This window comes from Hyla sarda, chromosome 9, assembly GCF_029499605.1.
Source record: "Hyla sarda isolate aHylSar1 chromosome 9, aHylSar1.hap1, whole genome shotgun sequence".
Lineage (NCBI taxonomy): Eukaryota > Metazoa > Chordata > Amphibia > Anura > Hylidae > Hyla > Hyla sarda.
Genome location: NC_079197.1, coordinates 122,685,991 through 122,697,596, shown reverse-complemented (window position 1 = coordinate 122,697,596; position 11,606 = coordinate 122,685,991).

Below are 11,606 nucleotides of genomic sequence, written 5' to 3'. Positions count from 1 at the left end.
ATACAAAGATATTAACCCCTTGGGGACAGAGCCCATTATGACCCTAAGGACGGGAGCAATTTTTGCAAATCTGAACACTGTCACTTTAAGCATTAATAACTCTGGGATGCTTTTACTTATAAATTTGATTCCAAGATAGTTTTTTCGTGACATATACTATTTAATGTCAGTGGTACATTTTCGTCGATACTTGCATCATTTCTTGGTGAGAAATTCAAAAATGTTATGAAAAATTTGAAAATTTTGCATTTTTCTAACTTTGAAGCTCTTTGCTTGTAAGGAAAATAGACATTCCAAATAAATTATATATTGATTAACATACACAATAGGTCTACTTTATGTTTGCATCATAAAATTGACATGTTTTTACTTTTGGAAGACATCAGAGGGCTTCAAAGTTCAAAAGCAATTTTCCAATTTTTCACAAAATTTTCTAAATCTGAATTTTTCAGGTACCAGTTCAGTTTTTAAGTGGATTTGAAGGGCCTTCATATTAGAAATACCCAACAAATAACCCATTTATAAAAACTGCACCCCACAAAGTATCCAAAATGACATTCAGTAAGTGTGTTAACCCTTTAGGTGTTTCACAGGAATAGCAACAAAGTGAAGGAGAAAATTTAACATCTTCATTTTTTTACACTCTCATGTTCTTGTAGACCCAGTTTTTGCATTTTTACAAGTGGTAATAGGAGAAAGAGCCACCAAAATTTGTAACCCAATTTCTCTCGAGTAAGGAAATACCTCATATGTGTATGTCAAGTGTTCGGCAGGCGCAGTAGAGGGCTCAAAAGGGAAGGAGCAACAATGGGATTTTGGAAAGTAAATTTTGCTGAAATGGTTTTTGGGGGGGCATGTCAGATTTAGAAAGCCCCTATGGTGCCAGAACAGCAGAAAACCCCACATGGCATACCATTTTGGAAACTACACCCCTCAAGGCATGTAACAAGAGGTCCAGTTAGCCTTAACACCCCACAGGTGATTGACGACTTTCCGTTAAAATCGGATGTGTAAATAAAAAAAATTTTTTTCACTAAAGTGCAGTTTTTTCCCCAAATTTACCATTTTTACAAAGGGTAATAACAGAAAATGCCCCCCAAAATTTGTAACCCCATCTCTTCTGAGTATGGAAATACCCCATGTTAGGACGTAAAATGCTCTGCAGGCGAACTACAATGCTCAGAAGTGAAGGAGCGCCATTGAGCTTTTGGAAAGAGAATTTGTTTGGAACGGTAGTCAGTTGCCATGTGCTTTTACAAAGCCCCCCCGTGGTGCCAGAACATTGGACCCCCCACATGTGACCCCATTTTGGAAACTACACCCCTCACAGAATTTAATAAGGGGTGCAGTGAGTATTTACACCCCACTTACGTTTGACAGATCTTTGGAACAGTGGGCTGTGCAAAGGAAAAATAAAATGTTTCATTTTCACAGACCACTGTTCCAAAAATCTATCAGATACCTGTGGGGCGTAAATGCTCACTGCACCCTTTAATACATTACATGAGTGGTGTAGTTTCCAAAATGGGGTCACATGTCCATTGTTCTGGCACTATGGGGGCTGTGTAAACACACGTGGCCTTGAATTCCGGACAAATTTGCTCTTCAAAATCCCAATGGCGCTCCTTCTCTTCTGAGCATTGTAGTTCGCCGCAGAGCACTTTACATCCACATATGGGGTATTTTCTTACTCAGAAGAAATGGGGTTACAAATTTTGGGGGGCTTTTTTCCTATTTTTCCTTGTGAAAATGAAAAATTTAGGGTAACACCAGCATTTTAGTGAATTTTTTTTTTTCATTTTCCCATCCAAATTTAATGAAAACTCGTCAAACACCTGTGGGGTATTAAGGCTCACTGTACCCCTTGTCACGTTCCATGAGGGGTGTAGTTTCCAAAAAAGGGTCACATGTGGGTATTTATGTTTTTGCGTTTATTTCAGAACCGCTGTAAAATCAGCCACCCCTGTGCAAATCACCAATTTAGGCCTTCTGAGCCTTGTTGTGCGCCCGCGGAGCATTTTACGCCCACATATGGGGTATTTCCGTACTCAGAAAAAATTGTGTTAAAAATTTTGGGGGTCTTTTTTTCTTTTTACTGCTTGTGAAAATAAAAAGTATGGGGCAACACCAGCATGTTAGTGTAATTTTTTTTTTTTTTTACACTAAAAGGCTGGTGTAGCCCCCAACTTTTCCTTTTCATAAGGGGTAAAAGGAGAAAAAGCCCCCCCAAAATTTGTAGTGCAATTTCTCCCGAGTACGGAAATACCCCATATGTGGCCCTAAACTGTTTCCTTGAAATACGACAGGGCTCCTAAATGAGAGAGCGCAATTCACATTTGAGGAATAAATTAGGGATTGCATAGGGGTGGACTTTGGGGTTTTCTACGCCAGTGAGTCCCAAACAGGGTGCCTCCAGCTGACAATGTAAGGGGGTGTTTATGTAGTGTTTTACCCTCTATTTTGTGTTAGTGTGATGTCCCGATACCGTATTGCATCTCGTACCTTGGTTAGGGGTCCCCAAAGTCAGAGTTACTAGTAACTGTGGGATTCCGCTTCTTTAGTAATCCCCTAGTCACCCCTCAAATAGTTAAAGGGTATCTCTCATCAAATAAACTTTTGATATATTTTAGATTAATGAATGTTGAATAACTTTCCAATAGCATGTTAATGAAAAATATGCTTCTTTCTATTGTATTTTTCCCGATCAGTCCTGTCAGCAAGCATTTCTGACTCATGCTGGAGTCCTAAACACTCAGAGCTGCCAGCCTGTCTTGTTCACAGCCAAACAGGCTGTGAACAAAGCAGGCTGGCAGCTCTGAGTGTTCTCCTTTGTGAACAAAGCAGACTGGCAGCTGGTAGTGTTTAGGACTCCAGCATGAGTCTGAAATGCTTGCTGCCAGGACTGGTAGGGAGACCCCTAGTGGCTATTTCTTCAAAGTGGAAAATTAAATAGAAAGAAGCATATTTTTTAATAACATGCAATTGTAAAGTTATTCTGCATACATTAATCTATAATATATCAAAAGTTTTTTTGATGAGAGGTACCCTTTAATATATTTCTAAAATAGATGTAAATATTGTTTAGAAAATGTATTCTTACCTTACATAGCGTTGCAGGACCTGCGGGTCATGTGACTGTAGTTTAGTCTCTATGGTAGATAAAAGGACCTTTGGAGGTTCTGGGTGATGTAATACCCACAATGCCTTGTAAAGCTGATTGACAGATGGTGTGGACCAATCCTAAAACGGCCAGCCCCTGCCCATATAAGGGAGCTTCAGCCAATGATCACTCTCTTCTCTTGTTCCTGCGCTGCTAAGGAAGCAGCATCTCTTTGCTCTTGGGTTGCTGACACTTCATGAGGTAGGACCTCCGCAACTTGCAAAGACAACTACTGGGCCAAAGCCTGCCGGCCTTGACCTGAAACGAAACAGTGAGTTCTTACAACTTCCCCGTTTCTGCTAGCAAGACCTCTGGACCTAAACATAACCCTAAATCCAGCGGATCTACGCATACTAAATCCTACTAAGCTAAAGAACTTACAAAAGTCCCAACCATACGTCAATCTCAGCTAAGCTGTATATAGACTCATAGACTGTTATAAAGACTGTTCCTGTATTTGCATGTTACAGAAAATCTTAAGTAAAGTTTACGCAAGTTTTCAGCAAAGCTCTGGTTGTGGACAATACTTTATTCTGCATCTACCTATCGCTTTTGGGAAGGGTGGCGATAGGCCAAGCCATACAACATTTAACCCTCACCCTGGCGTCACGACTGACAAGAGTTAATTATAACCGTGATATACCTCACAGCAACACCCCAACTGCCATACACCCCCCCAAGGCACCACATTAGTGTAGTGTATTTTTTTTAGGGTACATTCGCACTGGCATGTTACGGTGAGTTTCCCGCTAGGAGTTTGCGCTGTGGCAAAAAATTTGCCGCAGCCCAAACTTGAAGCAGAAAACTTACTGTAAAACTGCCTGTGTGAACGTACCCTGTAATTTCACATGGGGGGTGCAAACTTCCAGCTGTTTCAAAACTACAACTCTTAGCATGTACTGACAGACTGTGCATGCTGGGAGTTGTACTTTTGCAACAGCTGGAGGCACACTGGTTGGAAAACCTTCAGTTAAGTTCTGTTACCTAACTCAGTATTTTCCAACCAGTGTGCCTCCAACTGTTGCAAAACTACAACTTCCAGCATGTACTGACAGACCGTGCATGCTGGGAGTTGTACTTTTGCAACAGCTGGAGGCACACTGGTTGGAAAACCTTCAGTTAGGTTCTGTTGCCAAACTCAGTATTTTCCAAACAGTGTTCCTCCAGCTGTTGCAAAACTACAACTCCCAGCATGTACTGATTGCCGAAGGGCATGCTGGGAGATGTAGTTATGCAACAGCTGGAGGTACTTAACTACAACTCCCAGCATGCTGAGACAGCTGTTTGCTGTTTGGGCATGCTGGGATTTGCAGTTTGGCAACATCTGGAGGGCTACACTTTATAGACCACTGCACAGTGATTTCCAAACTGTGACCCTCCAGATGTTGCAAAACTACAAATCCCAGCATACCCAGACAGCAAACAGCTATTTGGTCATGCTAGGAGTTGTAGTTTTGCAAGACCTGGAGGGATACAGTTTAGAGACCACTGTATAGTGGTCTCAAACTGTAGCCCTCCAGCTGTTGCAAAACTACATATTCCAGCATGCCCAAACAGTTGTCTGGGCATGCTGGGAGTTGTAGTTTTGCAACATCTGGAGGGCTGCAGGTTAGAGACCACTGTATAGTGGTCTCAGACAGTAGCCCTCCAGATGTTGCAAGGCAACTTACCGGCTTCCGTAGGATCCAGGGAACCGTCCTCTTCTGCTGCACATCATCGCCGCCCGCCGATCACTGTCACCCGCTGCCTCCGGATGGTAAGTGGACTTCGGCGTCCGGTCCTCTTCGGTTTCCCCGTCCTGCCCCGCCTATTGTGAGTGGGCAGGACGGAGAAAACAAAAGTTAACCCCCCGCCCACGATCTGCTATTGGTCGTCGCTTCTGACGACCAATAGCAGGGATAGGAGGGGTGGCACCCCTGCCACCTCACTCCTATCCCTTCAGGGGGATCATAGGTGTCAGACAACCGCGATCCCCCTTATATTCCAGATCACCGGGTCACCATAGATCCCTTATGACCCAGAATCGGCGCAAATCGCAAGTGTGAATTCAGTTGCGATTTGCGCCAATCGCCGACATGGGGATTTGTGCGGGGTGCCTGCTGATCGATATCAGCAGTCACCCCTGTCCGGTCCTGCGCGGCGAGGACCGAAATTCCAACGGGCGCATGCATACGCCCTTCGCCCTCAAGTACCAGGACGCAAGGGCGTATGCATACGCTCTTCGTCCCCAACAGGTTAAAAGATTTTTCACACTAGGCCTACAAAACCTGGGGGCCACATACAATCCTTCAGGCAGTGCTCTATAAGGACTTTAAAGGGGTATTCCGGGCAAAAACATTTTATCCCCTATCCAAAGGATAGGGGATAAGATGTCTGATCACGGGGGGCCCGCTGCTGAGACCCTCCGCAATCTCCCTGCCGGTGTTGAATCTCCAGTTTCGGAAACCTGTTTTCGAATGCTCAGGATAGAATGTGGGTGCTGCAGGGAGATCGCGGGGGGTCTCAGCAGCGGGCCCCCCACGATCAGACAGATCAAAGAGATGGACGGGCACTCTTCTGGAAGGAGTCAATGACAATACGGCTAGCCATAGCAGGGCAAAATCAATAAATGAATAGTAAAAGACATAAGACAAAAATATTTTCACAATACAATCAAAATACAAAATACTAAATACAAGTCAGGTGGAGAGGGGAGGAAGACTAGGAAGTGGAGAGTGGAGAAGAGAGGGAGGGGGAGGGTAGATGGTAGGGGAGACAGTGTAGGGGGAGGCAAGGAGAGGTGAGGACAGAGGCCAGGAAGAAAGAGCAGGACCTGGCAAATAAGAAGAGAAGGAGCATACCTCACAACCAAGACACATCCCAGCTGGCCAAGACACCCGGTAAGAGACTTTGTGTACTTGAGTATGTGTATTAGGAAGTAAAATATAGACTCTCATATTCACTGGAAGACAAAAATGTCATCCAGATGCCAGACAGTGAAATGTTTACTCATTTTGGCCCTAGAGTCTGCCAGGAGTTCCTCTGTATTAAAAAGATGGGAGACTTCCTGAAGCCAAAAGGATAATGTGGGAGAGAGGACTTCCATAGCCTAGGAATCATCGTCCTAGCCGCTAGCAGTAGGAAGGAAATCAGTCTTTTTGTGGTTCTGGGTAAATGTGTCGGCAGAACCGATAGCAGAAGGGTTTCCGGAGTGTTCGGGAGGTATATGAAGGTAATACATGCAATAATGTCTACGACATGTCCCCAGTAGGGGTTTAGGACAGGGCAGGACAACCATCTGTGGAGCACAGTACCGAGGCTCGCATTGCAGCGCCAACACATAGCAGAGGTTCCAGGGTACATATGAGACAGGAGGGAGGGGAACCTATACCATCTCGCTAGAATTTTTTTTATTTATCTCTTTTGCCTTACAGGAGATGGATGAACAATGGCATTGGGAGAGTGCCCGGGACCAATCGGCTCCAGCTATTGAATGGCCCATTTCCTTTTCCCAAAGTGTTTTTTTAAGAGAAGGGAGTAGAGGGCACTAACTGCACGATGGGGAGGGGTGGAAGAGACAAAGAGTTGTTTGAATGTAGGTAGAGGTCTGTGGAGGAGAAGTGTAGATTTAGCTGTACAATAAAAGTGTCATAATTGGGTGTATTGAAAGATGTGCGTGTGAGTAGGGGGAGACTCTCTCACTATATCTGATAGAGGTTTGAGTGATGTTGGAGTCAGGAGCAAGAGGAGTGGCATTCCGTCGATTTTTTTGGAAGGTCAGGTATGAACTAGAGGAGGAGGCTGGGGGGAAGGCAGGGTTACCAAATAAAGGCATAAGGGGTACGTCCGGAGAGGAGAGTGAGAGTTTGGATAATTAAGAGCGGTGTGAGTCCACTATGGAGCTGATAATGGGGGAAGGGAGATTATAGCTTTAGCGGAGGCGGGGTAGGAGGGAGTCCACAGGAGAAATCGGGGGTCTGAATACATCAAAGTACTCTCTAGTTGGATCCATTGCTTATCCCGTCTATAGTGGAAACAGTCCAGCACCCGGGTCAACACTGATGCCAAATAGTAGAAGAGGTAGTCAGGTAGAGCCAAGCCACCCGATTCCTTACGTCTGATAAGGACACGATGTGCTTTTCTCAGATGCTTATTTGTCCTGATGAAACCAGACTGCAGGGCAGAGAGCTCCTTAAAAATGGCCTTGGGCATGCGGATCAGAATGCAGGAGAACAGATATAGAAGGCAAGGGAGCACATTCATCTTTAATATATTAATCATGCCCAGCCAGGAGAAGTCTCTGCGCTCCCATCTGGCTAAGTCTGAGCACAAGGCATTAAGGAGGGGTGGGAAGTTGACACGGTAGGTAGCTGTGAGGTTGGAGGGGACCTGAATCCCCAGGTATTTAAGGGAGTCTGACATCCACTTAAAGGGATAGCTGGACTGGAGAAGATGAACCAATTGGGAGGGCAGAGTTTGTAATTGCTAAAGGCAGAGAAGTGGTGTATGGTTTGCATAAGGGAGGGGAGAGAGGTGAGGGGGGTGGACAGGTAAAAAGCAGGTCGTCCGCAAAAGTGGAACACTTGCAATGGCACGGAGGGCAAGATAGGCCCATGATATTATGATTGTTGCGTATTGTAATGAGAAAATGTTCCATACAGAGGACATATAAAAGCGGAGAGAGAGTGCAGCCCTGACGCGTGCCATTACAAATGCGAAAGGGAGAGGAGAGCTGGCCATTTATTCTCATTTGGGCTTGCTGGCTAGAGTAAAGGGACAATATACGAGATAACATTTGCTTCCCCAAGCCAATTTGTTGCAGAGTGGCTGTAAGGAAATCCCAGTTGTCCCTGGCCTCTCTACCATTGATAAAGCCAACTTGATCCGGGTGGACGAGGGTTTCCATATGTGCAGACAATCTGATAGCAATTAGCTTGGCGAACGGTTTCGCATCAGAGTTTACCAATGAAATGGGTCTATAACTGGGACATTGTAGGGGGTCTTTGCCCTCTTTCAGGATGACAGTAACAAAGGCTTTTAGAAAGGAGTGTGTGTGGGGGGGGGGGAGGTGTCAGGGATCGATTTGTACATCTCAAGCAGAGGAGTCGACAGCTCTGATCTCAGGGCCTTGTAGAACTTGGCAGTGTAGCCATTCGGGCCTGGGCATTTACCAGCAGGCATGGCAGAGATTCAATTTGACATGTATCTCTTTAAATGGTATTAACTTTAGAACGATTTTACTGAGCAGAGCGATTCTGAGATAGTTTTTTTGTGACATATTGTACTTTATATAAGTGGTACATTTTTGTTGACGCATGCAGCATTTTTTGTGAAAAATCTCAAAATATTGTGAAAAACTGGAAAATTTACGGCGTTTTTTTTATGGTGTACACTGTGCAGTAAAAGTGATGTTATATTTATTCTGTGGGTCAGTACGATTATGGTGATACCCATTTTATATAGCTTTCTATGTTCTTTTTCCTTTTCTGAGCAAAATTATTTTCTGCCATTCATTTTCCAACAGCCGTAACTTTTTTATTTTTCGTCCAACGCCATTGAGTAAGGGCTTACTTTTTGTGGGATGAGCTGTACTTTTTATTGGTATCATTTTTATGCTACATGCTATCTTTTGATCTTTTTTATTCCGCTATTTGTACCAAAATTGGCGAATTTTGTGCTTTTTTTAATGTTTTTTTTTACTGCGTTCACCTTGAGGGATAATTTACATTATAGTTTTAGAGTACACATCATTACGGACGTGTCAATGCCTATTATGTATATGATTTGTGTTTTTGATCTTTTTTGGTGATAATACAGGGCTTTTATTGGGAAAGGGGCATTTTTTTTTTTTTTTTTACACTTCATACTTTTATTGAAGAACATTTTATTAATTTATTTTACACTTTTTACAGGTTATACTATGCTGCAATACATTTGTACAATGGACAATACGTTGTTCCCTTCCACCTTTTGGAGGCAATTGTTACTCGTCCAAAGAAGGGTGGCCCCACACAGGAACCTCTCCTTATTTCCAACTAAAAACCCTGGGAAATGGCAGTGTTTTTAGGTGGAAATAGGGAGAAGTTCCTGTGTGGGGCAACCCTTTTTAGGGCGAGTAACACTTGCCAAGAAGGGAACTAATGGTGCGAGAGTAGGGCCTTACAGGGGAAGTTTTTACCCCCACCTGTTACAATGGACCATACGCTGTTGCTTTCCACCTTTTAGAGGTCTTTGCGTCGCATCAATACTTGGTGGTGTAGGTGGCACATGGTGTTTTTTGCACACCTTTCCTTTTGTTGAATCTGTAGGGAAAAGAAAAAGTAGAGACCGATACCGGCGCCTGGTGTATTACCCTTGGTAGGAGGAACTAAGAGTGGTCCAAAGTTGGACAGGAACCATAAAGATGGCCGCTCACCTTAGAGACGAAATAACAGGCATATAACCCCAGCGATAATGGGGTACTGAAGATACGGAGTCGCTGCCAGGCCTTCTGGGTAGCAGGAAACAGTGACACTGTCCTGGATAGAATTCAAAGGAATTTGGAAAATTACCCTTAGTAGATGGCGCTGCTGCTCCTTCAGAATGACGGAATGGGATCAAAGTAAGGTTTAAGGTTCACAGTGGAACCATTTTTATTGGTAAGAACAAAATAAAAAACAAGTGATGACGCGTTTCAGGAGGATCCCTCCCTTCCTCAGATCAGGATACCATACAATGAATGAGCTTCCATATAAATACATTAAAAAAACGCCAAATTACAGGTAGGGGGCGGAGCTAGTGACATCATGACAAATCACAGAACCTTCTGAGCATGTTAAACAAAGTGATATCACATATATATATTCCATAGGCATAAAAAAAAAGCACTCATTGGATTAAACATCAGTGGATTAAACATATAATTGTGTATTAGATATTAGAATATTAATGCTCCGAGGCGCTAGAATAAAGCGCAGGAGCGGAAGCGCAGACCTGTCAGTGAATACTGGCAGGTCGCAGCTTCCGGGAGCACCGTGTTTAGTGTTGCCAGAGACACGTTGCTATGCGCGGAGGTCACGTGGCCGCGCATAGCCAATAGCAGCTCTCAGCGATCACAAAGTAAACATAGTGCGATCATTGAGAGCGCATCACAGCGGCGCTGACAGCCGCTGTGATGTGATGTACCAAGGTGCCAAATGTAATGAGTATAGAGGGGGACAACTATGATAAATGTAGAACGGATGAGTGTATGTGTGATTTCAGGTGTATAGAAAAAACAAAGTATCAGTAGATAATAGGGGGATAATCTGGAAGATATAACCCATATGAATGTAGTGGCGCAGGTATATGCTTAAACCTAGGTATATGCTTAAATGAGCTCAGTGAATGCTCCCTGTGATTCAGTAGTCCCTCAGTCTGCCGCTCTACATTCTGTCATAATCGTGTATGCTCTACGACCATTAATGACAGGTCCATGGGTCCGTATATTCACTTCTTTATATGTATGTTTATAATTATATCTATATTTTATGCTGTTATTTATTGTATCTTCCTATATGCTCTTAGATATTTATTCATCAGGTTTTACTGGGTGTGTCACCTAGAATCCCAACTATTTGCTAATAATATGGATATTTTAATAACATTATATTTTTGTATTTATATTTTTTATTATATTTTATGTTTTTATGTCAGGTTTTATGCCAGATTTTAGTACATGTTTTTATGTTCTGATTCTAACACTAACGTTTATGCTTATTTTGTATTATTTCATGATTTTAGCATATGCCTGACACATGTTCACCATATATACTGCCTAGAAGACATGAGTCCCCCATATCTATCACAATCACGCTTTTATTCCTCACTTTCCAATATCTTCTGTAGGTTTAAAGGGTACCTCTCATTAAATAAACTTTTGATATATTTTAGATTAATGAATGTTGAATAACTTTCCAATAGCATGTTAATGAAAAATATGCTTCTTTCTATTGTATTTTTCCCGATCAGTCCTGTCAGCAAGCATTTCTGACTCATGCTGGAGTCCTAAACACTCAGAGCTGCCAGCCTGCTTTGTTCACAGCCAAACAGGCTGTGAACAAAGCAGGCTGGAAGCTCTGAGTGTTCTCCTTTGTGAACAAAGCAGACTGGCAGCTCGTAGTGTTTAGGACTCCAGCATGAGTCTGAAATGCTTGCTGCCAGGACTGGTAGGGCGACCCCTAGTGGTCATTTCTTCAAAGTGGAAAATTAAATAGAAAGAAGCATATTTTTTTAATAATATGCAATTGTAAAGTTATTCTGCATACATTAATCTATAATATATCAAAAGTTTTTTTGATGAGAGGTACCCTTTAAGCATATACCTGCGCCGCTACATTCATATGGGTTATATCTTCCAGATTATCCCCCTATTATCTACTGATACTTTGTTTTTTCTATGCACCTGCAATCACACTCACACTCATCCGTTCTACATTTATCATAGTTG